The sequence below is a fragment of the Macrotis lagotis genome, chromosome X, assembly GCF_037893015.1.
Source record: "Macrotis lagotis isolate mMagLag1 chromosome X, bilby.v1.9.chrom.fasta, whole genome shotgun sequence".
Taxonomy (NCBI): domain Eukaryota; kingdom Metazoa; phylum Chordata; class Mammalia; order Peramelemorphia; family Peramelidae; genus Macrotis; species Macrotis lagotis.
Window position 1 is genome coordinate 279,435,401 of NC_133666.1, and position 21,570 is coordinate 279,456,970.

The 21,570-nt window shown below is 35.5% G+C and overlaps 1 protein-coding gene across 4 annotated transcripts in view; it reads right to left on the reverse strand.

The window, feature by feature from the left end:
- The window catches only part of CCDC152 (coiled-coil domain containing 152), a 101,146-nt gene that overhangs the window by 66,831 nt on the left and 12,745 nt on the right, over positions 1 to 21,570 (reverse strand). The gene's annotated exons all lie outside the window — the stretch shown is intronic.

The window sequence follows — 21,570 nt, forward strand, 5'->3', positions numbered from 1 at the left end:
CCACTGCTTCACCTAGCTGCCCCAGTCCCTCATATTTTACCCTTCTCCTCTGCTCTCTATGCTTCACCTGAGTCCTGTATTTGAAGGTCAAACTTTCTGTTCAGCTCTGGTTGTTTTAGCAGGAACATCTGGAATTCCCCTGGTTCACTGAAAGTCCATCTTTCCCCCTGGAAGAGGACGTCCAATTTTGCTGGGTAGTTGATTCTGGGTTGTATTCCAAGCTATTTTGCCTTCTGGAATATTATATTCCAAGCCCTATGAGCCCTTAATGTAGTTGCTGCTAAGTCCTGTGTGATCCTAACTGCAGCTCTACAATATTTGAATTGTGTCCTTCTGGCTGCTTGTAATATTTTCTCTTAGACTTGGGAATTCTGCAAATTGGTTATAATAATCCTGGGTTTTTTTTTTGGATCTTTTCCAGGGGAAATTGGTGGATTCCCTAAATTTCTATTTTACCCTCTGCTTCTAGAATATTGGGGTAATTTTCCTGTAGGATTTCTTTAAAAATAAGGTCAAAGCTCTTTTCTTGATCATGACTTTCAGGTATCCCAATCATTTTTAAATTATCTTTCCTGAATTTGTTTTCCAGATAAGCTGTTTTTTTTTAATGAGATGTTTCCACATTTTCTTCTAATTTTTCATTCTTTTGGTGATGAAGTACTGTGTCTTGACTTCTCATAAAGTCATCAGCTTCCTTTAGCTCCATTCTACATCTGAAGGATTTGTTTTCCTCAGAGAGCTATTCTTATCACCTTTTCCATCTGGTCAATTCTGCTTTTTAAATCATTCTTCTCCTCAATAACTTTTTGAACTGTTTTATCCATTTGACCTATGCCGGTTTTTAACATGTTATTTTCTTCAGCATTTTTTTGGATTTCCTTGACTAAGCCAATGACCTGTTTTTCATGTTTTTCCTGCATTTCTCTCATTCTCCCCCCAATTTCTCTTCTATCTCCCTTATTTGATTTTCAAAATCTTTTTTGAGCTCTGTCATAGTGTAAGGGGATAATAGACAGAGTATGTGGCCATGAGGAGTTCATCCTGAGAGTCATTGAGACCTGGGACAACAGGAATGTCCATACCAGAGTGCTCTGAACTCAGGAAGGAGCTCTGGCCCTTCTCTCTCTCTTTGTTCTCCTGCCTTTCATCCTTATCTTGTTGAATATTCTCAGGAAGGACCTTCTGTCCTTATCCCTCTGCCTTTCATCCTCATCTTATTCAAGTGTCCCAGGATGGAATTCTGGTACTTATCTCTTTACCTTTCATCTTTATCTTGCTGAAGATTCCACATCTTTCCAGGATACAGACCTTTTGTGGCATGCCCCTTATACTTCCACAGGCCTGGAGATGAGGGATGCTGATACAAGGGGACTAGGCTTATATATACCCTTATTTCAACTATGTAAGTCAGAGATGTAGCATATACCTGCAATAAACTCCTTGCTTATCTCTCACTGGCTGACTTTCGTTATTGAACATGCGGGACATGTCCGGCGGAGCTCCCCGAAGAGTTGTGTGAATTAAACTGAGACCCGGATGCCCAGAGTGGACCGCAACAGAATTGGCATCCGAATAGGGACTAAAGGTAAGCGCAGGAAAGAGAACTGGGACCTTGTCAGTAGGACAAGAAGATAGTGAAAGTACCTTCGCTACTTGAGTAGGTGGGAAAGATGGGGAATAGGTTCCCATGGTTAAGCCAGAGGAAAGTGAAATTTGGGCCAGACGGTTATACAAAGTTATTAAGAAACAAGGGATTACTATACAACTAAAAGATTTATGGACATTCATTGAAAAAATACAGACTATATCACCATGGGCCCAGAATATAGAAATAACAAAAGATAAATGGCAGGTAATAGGAGAACAGATGACTAGCTATGAACAAGAATGCCCTGATTATCTTAAAGAACTAGATTTCTTGATAATTAGTATAGTGAAAAATGCTTTTGAGGGAATGGAGTGACATTTCTCTATAGAAAGCCAAACAGACAGTAAAACTATATTAAAAAAAGAAAAGAAAAGAAAGAAAAGAAATAAAGTTGTACAGGAGGATGAAATTTGGCCTCCTCCTCCCCTACCAGCTCCTTCTTACTAGTTTAAGAGAGAATCTCCCCTCACGGCATTCCTGAGACGTCAGGAATTTGCCATTGGTCTGTGTTTGTGGATATGTGTTGAGATTGTCAGTTTGGAAAATTCTGTTGTGTTTGTGCCTTGTCTGTCTTTATGTGTTTAGATTGTCTGTTTACTTGTGTGTTCAGGTTCTTCTATTGATTTGCTAGATGGGGAGAAAAGTTCCCCTAAAATTGTCCTTGGGTTGCCTCATTTAAATTGCTGCTCTTTGTTATTTTGGCATCTAATGCCCTCACTGGCTCTCCCCTTGAACCTGCTTTCTGTGTGTAATCTGATCCCCCTCCTCTTCCAGGATTTTTTGTTTTTATTTTAAAAAAGGAATGGATTTTGGTGTTAAATTGACTGAGGCCAAACTACTCACCCTGTTATTTTACTATTATGAGAATCCCCCTCCCCCCATTCCTTGTTTATGTTCCCTTCTCTTTCTCGTTCTCCTTGATTCTGTGCTGCCGGTGTGTTTCCCTCTCCCTCCCACTTTCAGGAGGGAGAGCTACTTCAGGAAGAATTAGTAAAGTAAGTGTTAAAAAGGACATTGAAGTTAAAGAAACAGCAAATATTACCAAATATGTTAAACAAAGAAATCATAGAAAGAAATGCTATTTTAATTTGAAAATAGGGAAAATAAATTTCAGAAAGACAAGAGAGTCAGGTTAATCCTAAAGTGTATAATGTGGTTACCAAAATGCCCATATAAGGGAAACTAAATAATTAATTTTTTTTCCAGAATGATATGGCATCATTAGAGCTTCAGGAGTTTATCAATATAGATTCAGATATTGTTAGTTATTACAGAAAATTATGGGACATGTAAGGGTTGAAGAATAGAAGACCACCACCCCCAGAAAGAATCTAGGATGGTCTCTCTCTATAAAAGTTATTTAGTTTACTCTATTTGAAGAAGGGGGGCAGGAAATATTCTAATTAGGCTAAGGGATTTTTGAATGACTGCCTTCTCCAGGATTTTAGCAGTTGTAATCAAGAAATGTTAAATATTAAAACCTTGGAAGGAAAAATGCATTGTGAGAAGTGGAATCATATCTGTAGTTATATAGCTGTATAAGCTATGTGACTCTAGTTCGGAATAGTATGAATTAAAGTCAAGAAGAGCTAATGAAAAGGAATGGTGGAAAAATGTGAGTGGTATAGTTTGATTAAGAGATTCTGAAAGTACTGGAAAGAAAATCCAGACTTAAGAGACAATTGGGGTTTCTTTTGAAACACTTGTTAAGTATGGAGAGGTTTGAGCAGGGTTGACTTTGTATACAAAAAAATGGATTTTGGGAACTCTGGAAAATGGTGTACAAATCATTATAAGAAAAGAAGAAAGTATAGAACTGTAAGTCTATAGGGACATATGTGTTTATATGAGGTTGGGCTGATTTAAAATTGCATTAAATTGGTAATTTTTGCAATGTTTGGCAATGAATTGATTAGAAAAATAATAAACCCCATAAAGTAAAAAGTTTGATATGAAAACAACTGTAAAGTAAATGTTAATTATGTTATTATTGATCTTATAGTATGCTAATCTAAAGATACATGTAAATTGAATTAAGGGGTTTGTAAAGAATATGTTTGAGTTTGGATTCTGATGTTTTATGGCTCCTCCAGAGTTATGGGAGTCAGGACAGACTTGTGAGTTAGCTTTAGGATAACTAAGAGGAAGTTAATATTTTACACTGATTGGGATGTGGATCATGTATCTGGGAAGAATCTGGAATGAGTGAGTAATGATAAACAGTAAAGGTAAAGAATTAGTACATATCACGTTGATATCTCAAATTGTGGGGAATCTCTCATTCCCAGAATATAGAATGTTCTAATATTAAGAAATGTTGGTCAGTAAGGATAGAAAGTTTTTATAAATGAAAGCATTGAGAAGTTAGTATTGCACTGATAAAAATAAGAATTTGCAAAGTTTTTAGGCTTTTGAAAAGAAGATGATTTAAAACTAATTTGAATATGACTTTTGGAATTTAAGAGAAGTATGAAGAAAATCTTACAGTCATAAGAAGGGATTTTTTAGCAACAATTGGTCTTAAGAAATCTTTGTAATTTAAAAGTTTTAGGGAATAAAGCATGTCACTGGAATTCCTTACAATCCTACATGTCAGGCCATAGTGGAACATGCTAATAGAAATATTAAGGCGATCCTTGCTAAACAAGAAAGGGGAAGAGGACGTTTATCACAAGGAATTCTAGACAAAGCAATATATACGTATAATTTTTTACAAATTTCTAAATTGGACAATTTGTCTCCAGCCATGAGACATTTTATACAAATTAAGAAACAGTTGGAAAGAAAATACTTTAAAAATAATTCTGAAAATAAAATCTATGGTATTGGTAAAGGAGCTCGATGGCTCATGGTATGGACCTTACAGAGTATTAATATGGGGTCCAGGTTTTCTTTGTGTTTCCACAGATCATGGAGACAAATGGGTTTCTGCAAAAAGAATAAGAAATGTGGAAACTGAGGAAGAATCGATGAAAGAGAAGGCAAAACAAGAGAGGAAGAAAGAATCATGCTCATAAAAGACAATTAAAGATACTCATAAGAACATTTATGATGATGCACTTGTTAACTGTAGGAAAGGCTAATATGACTGATCATTGATGGGTTCTCATTCCGTCTCCACCATGGTTGAAAACACTATCCTGGACAGACACTATGCTAGAATTTATTTTACATGGAAATCTTTCTTGCATATACAATGAAGGGAGTGTTGAAGAAATAACAAGTAATGAATCCATACAGAACTTTAACAAAAAATGACTTTCATGGGATTGATTAAAGGATTTCCTGTGTACTTCCAGAAACAAATGGGAGGAATCTGGTTGAGCACTGAATGGAATTACACTAAAAGTATTGTACCTGCTGATAGATGGTGTACTCAGATTGTGGATGGAAGGATATATTTGTGGGATATTGCTGTAAAAACAAATAAGAATTCTATACAAATTGACACCAGGAAATATAACTTATATACATGGAGATTAAATGGCACTGAGATACCTTTGAATGAAACTAAACAATATCAAGGAAACAGGTTAAGTTCTTGTAATTCTATTCACTTATGTATCATTATCCTGGTTTCATGCCCTTTAAATATTGCCATACTCATCAGTGCATCAAAGTACCTTTAGACTTTATGAATTATACAGAATATTTAATATCTTGTCATAATACCACAAGAGACATGCAAAATAGAGGAGCAGTAAATGATCCTCGACTGCAATATATATATATATTAGAGGTTAAAGGGATAGAAACATTTGTTGCATTGGTTGGGGGACATACTGTGCAAGGAATGCCTGAATTGGTTAATATTGATATAAGGAATAATATAACTAGTAATATCACTATTAGTGCCAGGGTATGCTTGGGTGAGGAATATGCATTTTTAGTAGAAGGAAAATCTAATATTACATTAACTAAATATTCTGATGGGGTGTTCAATTTAACCTGTATGAATTGTTTAGTAAGAACCTGCATAGGCCCTAAATTTGCTGTAGGTAGAAAAGTTTTCAAAGTAACATGACCACATTATGCATTTACTATTGTAAAAAACAAAAAAATTGTTATAGAACACATAGTGATCACATTTTTGAGACAATTAATGAGAAAATATTATCCTTTCAACAGAGAAACAAGATATATTTTTTTGTGTTATTTTGGGCATTACATTACTGGTAGAAGCCATTGTGGCTTCTACAGCCCTTGCTATGTCAATATCTAATACTCAGAATTGAATAGTTGAAGCACAGGGATTACAAGAATTAATGTAGAATGTTTCAGTGGGATTTAAACACCAGCTTCAGGTAGATGAGCAATTTTATAAAGCATTATATCAATTGCATAAGGCCACTATGTTTTTGGGAGAAGAAGTACAATATTTGGAATTACAACAAAGGTTACAATGTGATTATAGACATAATCAATATTGTTTGACCAAAGAGCAATATAATGAATCTCAAGTAGAATGGAATGTTATTAGAGCCCAGCTGCATGGATTGAGTATGGAAAATGTTACATTAGAATTGTCAAAATTAGCCCAAATAGCTGATTATATTGACCAGGCAGCAGATTCTGATCAGTTCTTTCATGCTCAATCTGGTGGTCTGTTGCATATATTTTTACCTTATATATTGTTTGGTATTGGACTTTTATTATTTTGCTTGTGTGTGCCCCTTGTGATGCAAGTCTTCATCTCATGCATAAGAAAGGTTCTGACTGATGTTTTTGTTGATCCTCCAAGACAACCCTTTTCTGGGAATCTATAGGGTGCTTTGCACTTAAACAAGAAAGGGGAATTGTAAGGGGATAATAGACAAGAGTATGTGGCCATGAGGAGTTCATCCTGAGAGTCATTGAGACCTGGGACAACAGGAATGTCCATACCAGAGTGCTCTGAACTCAGGAAGGAGCTCTGGCCCTTCTCTCTCTCTTTGTTCTCCTGCCTTTCATCCTTATCTTGTTGAATATTCTCAGGAAGGACCTTCTGTCCTTATCCCTCTGCCTTTCATCCTCATCTTGTTCAAGTGTCCCAGGAAGGAGTTCTGGTACTTATCTCTTTACCTTTCATCTTTATCTTGCTGAAGATTCCACATCTTTCCAGGATACAGACCTTTTGTGGCATGCCCCTTATACTTCCACAGGCCTGGAGATGAGGGATGCTGATACAAGGGGACTAGGCTTATATATACCCTTATTTCAACTATGTAAGTCAGAGATGTAGCATATACCTGCAATAAACTCCTTGCTTATCTCTCACTGGCTGACTTTCGTTATTGAACATGCGGGACATGTCCGGCGGAGCTCCCCGAAGAGTTGTGTGAATTAAACTGAGACCCGGCTGCCCAGAGTGGACCGCAACAGAATTGGCATCCGAATAGGGACTAAAGGTAAGCGCAGGAAAGAGAACTGGGACCTTGTCAGTAGGACAAGAAGATAGTGAAAGTACCTTCGCTACTTGAGTAGGTGGGAAAGATGGGGAATAGGTTCCCATGGTTAAGCCAGAGGAAAGTGAAATTTGGGCCAGACGGTTATACAAAGTTATTAAGAAACAAGGGATTACTATACAACTAAAAGATTTATGGACATTCATTGAAAAAATACAGACTATATCACCATGGGCCCAGAATATAGAAATAACAAAAGATAAATGGCAGGTAATAGGAGAACAGATGACTAGCTATGAACAAGAATGCCCTGATTATCTTAAAGAACTAGATTTCTTGATAATTAGTATAGTGAAAAATGCTTTTGAGGGAATGGAGTGACATTTCTCTATAGAAAGCCAAACAGACAGTAAAACTATATTAAAAAAAGAAAAGAAAAGAAAGAAAAGAAATAAAGTTGTACAGGAGGATGAAATTTGGCCTCCTCCTCCCCTACCAGCTCCTTCTTACTAGTTTAAGAGAGAATCTCCCCTCACGGCATTCCTGAGACGTCAGGAATTTGCCATTGGTCTGTGTTTGTGGATATGTGTTGAGATTGTCAGTTTGGAAAATTCTGTTGTGTTTGTGCCTTGTCTGTCTTTATGTGTTTAGATTGTCTGTTTACTTGTGTGTTCAGGTTCTTCTATTGATTTGCTAGATGGGGAGAAAAGTTCCCCTAAAATTGTCCTTGGGTTGCCTCATTTAAATTGCTGCTCTTTGTTATTTTGGCATCTAATGCCCTCACTGGCTCTCCCCTTGAACCTGCTTTCTGTGTGTAATCTGATCCCCCTCCTCTTCCAGGATTTTTTGTTTTTATTTTAAAAAAGGAATGGATTTTGGTGTTAAATTGACTGAGGCCAAACTACTCACCCTGTTATTTTACTATTATGAGAATCCCCCTCCCCCCATTCCTTGTTTATGTTCCCTTCTCTTTCTCGTTCTCCTTGATTCTGTGCTGCCGGTGTGTTTCCCTCTCCCTCCCACTTTCAGGAGGGAGAGCTACTTCAGGAAGAATTAGTAAAGTAAGTGTTAAAAAGGACATTGAAGTTAAAGAAACAGCAAATATTACCAAATATTTTAAACAAAGAAATCATAGAAAGAAATGCTATTTTAATTTGAAAATAGGGAAAATAAATTTCAGAAAGACAAGAGAGTCAGGTTAATCCTAAAGTGTATAATGTGGTTACCAAAATGCCCATATAAGGGAAACTAAATAATTAATTTTTTTTCCAGAATGATATGGCATCATTAGAGCTTCAGGAGTTTATCAATATAGATTCAGATATTGTTAGTTATTACAGAAAATTATGGGACATGTAAGGGTTGAAGAATAGAAGACCACCACCCCCAGAAAGAATCTAGGATTCTCTCTCTATAAAAGTTATTCAGTTTACTCTATTTGAAGAAGGGGGGCAGGAAATATTCTAATTAGGCTAAGGGATTTTTGAATGACTGCCTTCTCCAGGATTTTAGCAATTGTAATCAAGAAATGTTAAATATTAAAACCTTGGAAGGAAAAATGCATTGTGAGAAGTGGAATCATATCTGTAGTTATATAGCTGTATAAGCTATGTGACTCTAGTTCGGAATAGTATGAATTAAAGTCAAGAAGAGCTAATGAAAAGGAATGGTGGAAAAATGTGAGTGGTATAGTTTGATTAAGAGATTCTGAAAGTACTGGAAAGAAAATCCAGACTTAAGAGACAATTGGGGTTTCTTTTGAAACACTTGTTAAGTATGGAGAGGTTTGAGCAGGGTTGACTTTGTATACAAAAAAATGGATTTTGGGAACTCTGGAAAATGGTGTACAAATCATTATAAGAAAAGAAGAAAGTATAGAACTGTAAGTCTATAGGGACATATGTGTTTATATGAGGTTGGGCTGATTTAAAATTGCATTAAATTGGTAATTTTTGCAATGTTTGGCAATGAATTGATTAGAAAAATAATAAACCCCATAAAGTAAAAAGTTTGATATGAAAACAACTGTAAAGTAAATGTTAATTATGTTATTATTGATCTTATAGTATGCTAATCTAAAGATACATGTAAATTGAATTAAGGGGTTTGTAAAGAATATGTTTGAGTTTGGATTCTGATGTTTTATGGCTCCTCCAGAGTTATGGGAGTCAGGACAGACTTGTGAGTTAGCTTTAGGATAACTAAGAGGAAGTTAATATTTTACACTGATTGGGATGTGGATCATGTATCTGGGAAGAATCTGGAATGAGTGAGTAATGATAAACAGTAAAGGTAAAGAATTAGTACATATCACGTTGATATCTCAAATTGTGGGGAATCTCTCATTCCCAGAATATAGAATGTTCTAATATTAAGAAATGTTGGTCAGTAAGGATAGAAAGTTTTTATAAATGAAAGCATTGAGAAGTTAGTATTGCACTGATAAAAATAAGAATTTGCAAAGTTTTTAGGCTTTTGAAAAGAAGATGATTTAAAACTAATTTGAATATGACTTTTGGAATTTAAGAGAAGTATGAAGAAAATCTTACAGTCATAAGAAGGGATTTTTTAGCAACAATTGGTCTTAAGAAATCTTTGTAATTTAAAAGTTTTAGGGAATAAAGCATGTCACTGGAATTCCTTACAATCCTACATGTCAGGCCATAGTGGAACATGCTAATAGAAATATTAAGGCGATCCTTGCTAAACAAGAAAGGGGAAGAGGACGTTTATCACAAGGAATTCTAGACAAAGCAATATATACGTATAATTTTTTACAAATTTCTAAATTGGACAATTTGTCTCCAGCCATGAGACATTTTATACAAATTAAGAAACAGTTGGAAAGAAAATACTTTAAAAATAATTCTGAAAATAAAATCTATGGTATTGGTAAAGGAGCTCGATGGCTCATGGTATGGACCTTACAGAGTATTAATATGGGGTCCAGGTTTTCTTTGTGTTTCCACAGATCATGGAGACAAATGGGTTTCTGCAAAAAGAATAAGAAATGTGGAAACTGAGGAAGAATCGATGAAAGAGAAGGCAAAACAAGAGAGGAAGAAAGAATCATGCTCATAAAAGACAATTAAAGATACTCATAAGAACATTTATGATGATGCACTTGTTAACTGTAGGAAAGGCTAATATGACTGATCATTGATGGGTTCTCATTCCGTCTCCACCATGGTTGAAAACACTATCCTGGACAGACACTATGCTAGAATTTATTTTACATGGAAATCTTTCTTGCATATACAATGAAGGGAGTGTTGAAGAAATAACAAGTAATGAATCCATACAGAACTTTAACAAAAAATGACTTTCATGGGATTGATTAAAGGATTTCCTGTGTACTTCCAGAAACAAATGGGAGGAATCTGGTTGAGCACTGAATGGAATTACACTAAAAGTATTGTACCTGCTGATAGATGGTGTACTCAGATTGTGGATGGAAGGATATATTTGTGGGATATTGCTGTAAAAACAAATAAGAATTCTATACAAATTGACACCAGGAAATATAACTTATATACATGGAGATTAAATGGCACTGAGATACCTTTGAATGAAACTAAACAATATCAAGGAAACAGGTTAAGTTCTTGTAATTCTATTCACTTATGTATCATTATCCTGGTTTCATGCCCTTTAAATATTGCCATACTCATCAGTGCATCAAAGTACCTTTAGACTTTATGAATTATACAGAATATTTAATATCTTGTCATAATACCACAAGAGACATGCAAAATAGAGGAGCAGTAAATGATCCTCGACTGCAATATATATATATATATATATATATATATATATATATATATATATATATATATATATATTAGAGGTTAAAGGGATAGAAACATTTGTTGCATTGGTTGGGGGACATACTGTGCAAGGAATGCCTGAATTGGTTAATATTGATATAAGGAATAATATAACTAGTAATATCACTATTAGTGCCAGGGTATGCTTGGGTGAGGAATATGCATTTTTAGTAGAAGGAAAATCTAATATTACATTAACTAAATATTCTGATGGGGTGTTCAATTTAACCTGTATGAATTGTTTAGTAAGAACCTGCATAGGCCCTAAATTTGCTGTAGGTAGAAAAGTTTTCAAAGTAACATGACCACATTATGCATTTACTATTGTAAAAAACAAAAAAATTGTTATAGAACACATAGTGATCACATTTTTGAGACAATTAATGAGAAAATATTATCCTTTCAACAGAGAAACAAGATATATTTTTTTGTGTTATTTTGGGCATTACATTACTGGTAGAAGCCATTGTGGCTTCTACAGCCCTTGCTATGTCAATATCTAATACTCAGAATTGAATAGTTGAAGCACAGGGATTACAAGAATTAATGTAGAATGTTTCAGTGGGATTTAAACACCAGCTTCAGGTAGATGAGCAATTTTATAAAGCATTATATCAATTGCATAAGGCCACTATGTTTTTGGGAGAAGAAGTACAATATTTGGAATTACAACAAAGGTTACAATGTGATTATAGACATAATCAATATTGTTTGACCAAAGAGCAATATAATGAATCTCAAGTAGAATGGAATGTTATTAGAGCCCAGCTGCATGGATTGAGTATGGAAAATGTTACATTAGAATTGTCAAAATTAGCCCAAATAGCTGATTATATTGACCAGGCAGCAGATTCTGATCAGTTCTTTCATGCTCAATCTGGTGGTCTGTTGCATATATTTTTACCTTATATATTGTTTGGTATTGGACTTTTATTATTTTGCTTGTGTGTGCCCCTTGTGATGCAAGTCTTCATCTCATGCATAAGAAAGGTTCTGACTGATGTTTTTGTTGATCCTCCAAGACAACCCTTTTCTGGGAATCTATAGGGCGCTTTGCACTTAAACAAGAAAGGGGAATTGTAAGGGGATAATAGACAAGAGTATGTGGCCATGAGGAGTTCATCCTGAGAGTCATTGAGACCTGGGACAACAGGAATGTCCATACCAGAGTGCTCTGAACTCAGGAAGGAGCTCTGGCCCTTCTCTCTCTTTGTTCTCCTGCCTTTCATCCTTATCTTGTTGAATATTCTCAGGAAGGACCTTTTGTCCTTATCCCTCTGCCTTTCATCCTCATCTTGTTCAAGTGTCCCAGGAAGGAGTTCTGGTACTTATCTCTTTACCTTTCATCTTTATCTTGCTGAAGATTCCACATTTTTCCAGGATACAGACCTTTTGTGGCATGCCCCTTATACTTCCACAGGCCTGGAGATGAGGGATGCTGATACAAGGGGACTAGGCTTATATATACCCTTATTTCAACTATGTAAGTCAGAGATGTAGCATATACCTGCAATAAACTCCTTGCTTATCTCTCACTGGCTGACTTTCATTATTGAACATGCGGGACATGTCCGGCGGAGTTCCCCGAAGAGTTGTGTGAATTAAACTGAGACCCGGCTGCCCAGAGTGGACTGCAACATCATAGCCTGCTCCCAACTTCCGTTTTCATGGAGTCTTTAGATGTAAGAGCTTGTACTTCCTCATCTTCAAATTGAGGATAATTCTTGGGATCATAGACAAAGAATTTCTCAATGGTGTTCCTCTTTTTTGTGTGTTTACTTATTTCTCCAGCCTGTGCCTGGTTTTGGAGTGCTTTCTGAGCTTTTGAGTATTATTGGGACACTGCTTTGGGTTTTTTTTTGGGACACCCCAATGGGATCTTTATTCTTCCAAGGTCTTATGCTCTCTTCCTATGCTTTGATATGTAGATGACCACTGGGCACTCCCCTCTGCCCTGGAGCTGTGAGGAGGGTCCCTTCTATCTTAGTATGGAAGGCCAAACTGCAACCTGGATCTAAGTGTGGGCAAACAGCAGAATCCTGCCCCAGGGAGAGCAGAGAGATTTTTCCCCTGACCCGCTTACCACCTGTAGGTTGTGCTCTGGACATGCAGGCTGGTTTCTCCCGATTCTCCCTGCAGGTTCTATGGCCAGTGCTCCTCACTCCACATTCATTCTGGTGTAGCAGAGTTTTCTCATGGCCCCTTCAAGCTGTTGCTGGTGATCCCTGGGTTGGGCTGTACTGGGCTGTACTGTGCCTGTGTTTTTTCCCCCAAACCCCGGTCCTGGTGAAACACACCTTTCCTGTGGAACTTCTGAGTTATCTTGGACTGGGAAAATGTATCACTCAGTCTTTCTCTGGCTTCTGCCCCTCCAAATTTTGATTAAAGTCATAATTTGCTGACTGTTGGAGTCTGATGGGAAAGGATTTTCTGGGAAATGCTGCCTTCACTCTGCCATCTTGGTTCCGCCCCCACTTGTAAACTTTTAAACCTACTTTTTGCAATTATTTTGTTGCAATGTTTAAGAAAGAGTATCTTAGGTGAAAATATTAAATACCAATAAAAAAGCTAATTACCTCAAAGAAAAATATAAATGAATGAAAGTCATATTTTTAGTCATGAATGTTCTACTATTAAATCATAGGTTTTCTTTTTTTTTAAAAAAATTCAACTTATTATCAGTTCCAAATTTGCTCTTTCTTCCTTCCCCTCTCCCACTCATTAAGAAGGCAATAAAAAATAAAAATAATTACAAATATATATATGCATGCAAAATTTTTTCCATATTAGTTATATTGTCTGCCAGACACACATATACATACAAATAGAAGAAAATTTGCTTTAATCTACACTCTGAATCCATCAGTTGTCTTTCTGGGGGTATGTTTCATATTTCATCATGATGCCTTTGAAACTAGTTACTGTGTTGTTAAATTACTAAGCATTTTAAATTTAATTATCTTTACAATTTTGCTATAATTGTAGAAATTCTTCTGGTTCTGCTAAATTTACTTTGCATCAGCTCATCTAAGTCTTCATTGCTTTTTTCTGAGACAAGTTCTTTCTTCATTTCTTATGGTACAATACTATTTCATCACAATCATATACGATAACTTGCTCAATCATTCTTTCTTTATTCACTTTCAATTCTTTGTTACCAAACAAAGAACAGTTATAAATATTTTTATATGTAAAATCATAAGATTTCTGAAGCATAAAATAATACAGGTTAAGTTTATAATGACATTACTTCAGTTAAAACATCAAAGCAGAAAATAACTTTTAGTATTTTTAAAAGACTTTAACATAAACTTAATTTTCCTTTAAGTCTCTGGCTTAATAGTTAATATATACACTAAAGCACTGGCTTGTGTAAATTCTCAGTAATAAAGCTGACTGTGAGTTGCCCAGTTTGGGGAGAAAATCATGCTTTTTACCTTAAAAGAAGAGAGGCCCTACATATAGTAATTACATACTATCTTAAAGTAAGTCTGTACATGTGAATACTTTGTGAATAACAACAACAAAAAGAATCTACATATTTGCAAGGTATTGCTATTATTTATCTTCCCTGTAGGAATAAAAAGTTGTTCTCATCTTGCTGTTTCTAGGAACCAAAGTGTTAACTGTCAGCTACATCTTTAGGCAGCTAGGTTCCATAATAAGTACTAGGCAGAGTTAGGAAGACTTAAGTTCAAATTTGACCTCAGATAGTTACTAGCTAGGTAACCCTGAGCAAGTCACTTAGCCTTTGTCTGCTTCAGTTTCTTCAACTGTAAAATAGGGATAATAATAGCACCTATTTCCTGGGGTTGCTATAAGGATTAAATGATATAATATTTTGTAAAGCATTTAGCACAGTACACAAGACACAGTTGTTGATTAATATTGACTTTCTCCCTCCCTCCCTTCTTCTTTTCCTTTTTGTAAAGCACTAAGCACAGTACCCAGGATACAAGTGATGATTAATACTAATTTCCTTCTTCCTTTCCTTTCTCCTTTCCTTACTTCCTCCCTCCCATCCTCCCTCTCTTCCTCCATGTCTCCCTCCCTCTCGTTCTTTCTTTGTCAATTTATTCCCTTAATTCAATGACTTCTATACCTTTTTTTTTAGGTTTTTTTTTTGCAAGGCAAATGGGGTTAAGTGGCTTGCCCAAGGCCACACAGCTAGGCAATTATTAAGTGTCTGAGACCGGATTTGAACCCAGGTACTCCTGACTCCAGGGCTGGTGCTTTATCCACTACACCACCTAGCCGCCCCTTCTATACCTTTTTAATATGAGGCTCCAGTAGCGCATAGGAAAACTACAGGTAATAGGGAGAGTGGTTCAGTTCTGACCTCAAGAATAATCAAACATAGAGGAAGAATTCTGGAAAAGTATAGTATTTTGGTGTTTTAAAATGTGTAATTTCAGTACATGAACACAAGATGGACCTCCTGTAATATACTGCACTATAAATTCATACAGTTCTATATGCTTCTTTAAAAAGAATACATTATACATTTAAAATACATTTAAAATACATTTAAAAAGATACATTATAAAAAGAACCTAAATTAAAGTACAACATAATTCAGGATATAAGAATTATAATTGATTTTTTTCTTTGTACATCTTAGTCTCTATAGTATTTAGGGTTAAAGTACGATTCTTGGGATAGTATCCTATTAAGCTAAACTACGGATATCAAACTAGAAAGATATGTGCTAGGGCTGCTAGGTGGCTAGTGGATAAAGCACCGGCCCTGGAGTCAGGAGTACCTGGGTTCAAATCCGGTCTCAGACACTTAATAATTACCTAGCTGTGTGGCCTTGGGCAAGCCACTTAACCCCGTTTGCCTTGCAAAAAAAAAAACAACCTAAAAAAAAGAGATATGTGCTGCCTTTATTAAATGGGTTAGCAACCAAATAATTATTTTAGATTAAGAAAATAAATACCAAACTCGTTGTACTAAATTCCTAACCAGTGTCTTGTATTTTAAATATTGAGACTTTGTCATGTTTGACTCTTTATGACTCCATTTGGGATTTTCTTGGCAGATATACTGGAGTAGTTTGCTATTTCTTTCTCAGCTCATTTCACAGATGAAGGAACTGAGGTAAACAGGGTTAAATGACTTGCCCAGAGGCACACAGCTGGTAGTAAGTGTCTAAAGCCAGATTTAAACTCAGGAGGATGAGTCTTTCTGACTCCAGGTTCAGCACTCCATGTACTGTGCTACCTAGTGCCATAGCCAGGGTATAATTCAAACAGTATAAAATCCTTTCACAATGTTCTCTCGTGTTCTCTCTCTCTCTCTCTCTCTCATTTTGTGACACTTAATTCTCTTAGTCCTTAGATCACTTCTCTTAGATATCCTCTTCCTTCATGAATTTTTTTACTCTTCTATGAGAGATCTGCCTCATGAACATGGGAGCAACTTGTTACTTTCCACACCCAATGTTCTGGGACATTAAACAGTTGTTTGTTCATAAAACTTCCTAAATTATCCAATTCTTCACAAATATTTTGCTGGACAGAATGGGATGGAAATACAGAGAGAGGGCAAAGAGTTGAATCCTAATTCTTCTCCAACTTTCTTCTTCCCTGGAAATGTCCACCTATGACTGTATGTCTAAGGACTGGAAAAGCTGGTAAAAGGAAGCTGGGTTCTTACTGGCCTATCAAACTCTGTTCCCAGATTTCTATTATAGTACAGGATATTTACTCTACTTCTGATGGATTTTTGTCATTTCATAGCCAGTCCCTAAAGTAGCAGTGTCTCCATAGAGTAGGCCTTGAATGGCTTCCAGATGCCTGTTCTCTAAGGTAACCACTTGCCAGATTCCCCTTTAACAAGTTTTCCTGCAACCAAGTTAGTATCGGAGGGTTTGAACTGGTTGTTTCTAATCCAGCAGTTCTAATAAAAGGAAGGCAACCTTGGATTTCCAGCTATGTATGAGCCACTCCACCAAAATCCTGAAATTTGCATCAGACCAAATAATGATCAAGAAAACCAATGAAAAGCTACAATAAGTAATTGTACAAAAAACCAATCAGAATTGCACAAAAAAGTCAACATAAAGTCCATGGGTAAAAGGAAATGGGATTTCCCAAATAATATGAGAATTAGTGAGATAGGACACATGTAGGTTGAAGGCAGCAGAAGTAGAAGACCTTGAAAGTCCCACTGCTGTGTTGTTCTTAGCACTGGCAAGGTCCACATGGTGCCTAATGGGTAGTGCTGCAGTAATCAGATCAATACCTGAATATGCTTTTTGCCTGAATTTACTTATTTATTAAGAGTATTTTTCTGGCGGGGGGGTGGAGCCAAGATGGCGGCATGAAGGCAGCGTTTCTCGGGAACTCCCCACCCCTAAAACTCCAAAAAAAACCCCAATAATATTTTTCCCTTTTTCTTTCTTGATTAATTGGGAGGGGGAGACATCAGTCATAGATATGTCAAAATGATTAATTTTGTATTATTTACTTTTTTCCAAAATGAATATTTTAATAAAACATAAAATAGAATTGGATATTTGATTTCAAATTAAAAATGAACTCTATGGGAAAAAAATTACTTTTGGAAGAGTAAAAACTTTTAATGAAAAATTTCCAAGCATAATGAAAAGATTTCTTCTCTTTTATATTATACGTGAATTCAACAAATCAGAGCAATCCTACTGGCCGAAATAAATGGGCTGTTACTTTGTTGACTGGAGTTAGGCTTATCCTGGGAGAAACATTTCTGAAAGACCTTAGTCCCAGATGATGGTTATCAAGAGAATTCTTCATCAGATGTCAATAAGCAAAATAAATTCCTCAGTACTAATGAATTTGGCCAGTGTATCCACATCCCAAAATAACTTTGTTTAACTCAGTGACCCTCAATGTCTGATGTAGTTTCTTCTCTTTACCCAGATTCCTATGAGTAAAATCTAGCTTCTTCTTGCTTCAGCTCCAATGGTTCCATTAGATTTCTTCTTCTAATTCAATTCCTTTAGATTCAACTTCAGAAGCATTTTTTAACTATTTACTATGTACCAGGCCCTGTGATCACCACTCACAATTTCTCTATAGCATTCACACACATACACACACCCCTCACACCCATGGGTTATGGAATTGGCATTCTTTTAATCAATAAAGTTCAATAAAATCTCATGATTTTAAATTAGTAATTATATAAAATTTAATCCTCTAGTGATGGAAGATGGGGAGCTAATTTAAATGTTTTAATAGTATTTAGATACATTATTCATTTTTTATTTTTGTGGGTCAATGGAGTTAAGAGACTTGCCCAAGGTCACCAACTGGTATGTATCAGGTGTCTGAGACTGGGATTTGAACTCAGGGCCTATCCATTGTACCACCTAGATGCCCCTTAGTTATATTATTTAAATTTGGAAATTAGTAACTATATAAATTTTTTAGAATATAGATTTAGATCTTTATAAATATCACCATATAACAAACTAACCAAATCAAAGCAAGGAATAATTTTTTTCATAAATTGCAATTACCATCATTAATTTTCTAGAATCCACTTTGGTGGGACTAAAATAACTTTTTAAAAAAAGGGAAAACAACAAGAAACTTGCTATCCCAAGAATGAATCTATCCATTGGAAATATTTAACTTTTTGCTTATTAAAGATATAAAAGCAGTATTCTTGAACAAGTACTATCTGCTCTGGTACTGGAAGTGAAGTGGTTGATTAACTAGGTGTCCCTTCCTCCCTCTTTACCTCCCTCCCTCCCTCTTATTCAGACATTGAGGGACTTTTCTGTTTTTTTTTTTTTGGCAAGGCATGGGGTAAAATGATTTGCCCAAGGTCACACAGCTAGGTAATTATTAAGTGTCTGAGATTGGATTTGAACTCAGGTGCTCCTGACTCCAGGGCCGGTGCTCTATCCACTGCACCACCTAGCTGTCCCCCTCAATAAGGGATGTTCTAACTAGCTTCCTATTCCATTATCTCATATATGATCTTTTTGAGATGATGACATAAAGGTTGTAGAAGAGGCTAGCTCTTTTACACACATCCCAAAAAAAGAATATCAAAGGAAAACAAAATTAAGCTAACCTATTCAGTCAAGAACTACTTTAGGGGCACCTAGGTGGAGCACCGGCCCTGGAGTCAGGAGTACATGAGTTCAAATCCGGCCTCAGACACTTTATAATTACCTAGCTGTGTGGCCTTGGGCAAGCCACTTAACCCCATTGCCTTGCAAAAAACAAAACAAAAAAAAACTGCTTTAAAGGATAGCAGGAAATCAGTAGTATCTGGAAGATAGTTGATACAAGAAAAATTCAGTCTAAATCTAAGAAATTATAAGATGCTTATAAGTGCTAAGTAAGGAACCATGCCAAGGAAAGCATAAGTAAATAGAAGACAACATCAAACATAATAAAGAAAAATAAGAGTAAACAGAAGACATCAAAGATGTAAAGATATACTGTGAATTTAGATAAATGCAAAAGGTAATCTGAAGTGAAAAAGTTAACAATACATGTACAAGCAAAACTGTAAAGAAAAAAATTGCTTGACCACAAGAGTCTCTAAGAATGGTGTTAAAGAGAAGTGAAGTGATAAACAATGAAATCAGAACTGAAATAATTTTGGTGGAAAAAATTGGACAAGAATAAATACTTCAGATCAAACGTTAGGAAAATCCAAGTAATATATCCCTGAAAAACTAAAATGAAGGATTCAGAATTCAATGTCTCCATGAAATAATAAGAAATATTAGAACAAAATGAAAAGATTGGGAAACTGAAGAAAAAAGTATCTACTATCAAAAATAACTGACCTGAAAAATACATTAAGGAAAGACAATTTAAGAATCATTAGACTCCTTGAAAATCATGGCCAGAACAAAAAAAAAAATCTCCTTTAATGAAGTACATATGTTCCTGATATTTAATCCAATTAGAGATAAAGCAGAGAATAAAGAGAAAGTAAAGAAAACATAAACCAAAATTTCCAATGAATGTTGATACAAAATGTTGAATAAAATATTAAAAAAGAAGGTATCAAATATATTATATACTATGATCAAACTGAAATGCTAAGAGGTGTTAATTCAAAAATGAGGAAACATAAACATAATAGGTCATATTAATAACAAGAAACACCACAATTTATGCAAACAAATGTTAAAAAACTTTTGAGAAAACATATCCCTTTATATAAAAAATGTTTTAATAAAGGATAGCAACAAAAGGATCCTTAATGTTAAATTAACATCTATTTAAAACCAAAAGTGAGTTTTTTTTGGTCATGAAGAAAAGGGAGAGAGAGAGAGAGAGGGAGAGAGAGAGAGAGAGAGAGAGAGAGAGAGACCGACCTTTCCAATAAGCTTAGGAGTAAATTAAAGATACCTACTGTTACCGCTATTATTTTATGAAGTTCTAAAAATCCTAGCTATGAAAACAATTGAAGAAAAAGAAATGGATAGAATAAATACAGCCAAAGATAGTCATTTTTGCAGTCAAGAATCCAAAAACTTGAAGCAAAATTAAGAACACACAATCTAAAAGAGAAAACAATATGCAGATAGATACAGTATAAATTAGAGATGATCCTACTGTGAAGGCACCAAGATGAAGGCTGAAAAGAGTTCCTTGTAGAAGGTGACACTTTAGTTGAGATTAAAAAAAATTACTTATTTAAGGCAATGGGGTTAAATGACTTGCTCAAGATCATATAGATAGGCATGTATCTGAACCCAGGTTTGAACTCAGGTCTTCCTGATTGTAGGTCTAGGGTTCTAACTACTGCTCCACCTAGCTGCCCCTTCAGTTGAGACTTTTAAGGAAGTCAGGAGACTGAGATAGGGAGGGAAGGCTTCACGGATGGAAGATAACAAGAAAAAAAAAGCTCAGAGCTACAAGAAAGAATTAAAGCAAGAAGATCAGCCAGCAGATCACTATAACAGTGCAGGAGTGAAGTAATGAGGGTCACTATCATGGTGGTGGCATTGTAGAGGAAAGGAGCCAAAGACAGAAATGGATGACTGGATATGGGGAGTGTGAGTAAGGTATCAAGGATGAAACTTAGGCAGGAAGTCTGGTGAATAGGTATGCTACCTACAACAATAATAAGGAAGTTAGGAAGAAGAGAGAGTTTGGGAAAAACATAATGAATTTAGTTTTTAATAGCAGAATGTTAATAAAACCAAGGATTGTAGCTCTTGGGGGGTTTGGACACTTATCATTTGACAAAAATTTGTAATGGAAAGCAGTCTGACAAAATTTGTAATGGAAAGCTGTCTGACAAAACTTCGGTTAGATCACAGTCTCACTCCATATTTTATAATAAACTCTAAGTGGATATATAACTTAGATATAAAAGATCATGTCATTCACATGTAATTTGTTTATAACATTGTTTTCTCTATTAGAATGTAAGCTTCTTGTGAACAGTTAATTTTATTATTTGACCTTGTGTCTCTAGCACATAAGAATTTAATAAATTCTTGCTGATTGGTTGATCAATTAAAATTTTTGAAGACTGGCACCAAAGAAAATCCATCAATCCTATTGCTTATTCTTATCTGACAGACACATGGTTGGAAGATCAAAGGAACCTAGGGGTATCCTTATTCTAGAGAAGTCTATTTTAAAGGATTGTGGCTTATTTTGGCTACCTCTGGAAAAACCATATCAGGTTCCTGACCTCTTAGACTATTCCAAATCAGTTTAATTTATATAGAATAATTTCCTGG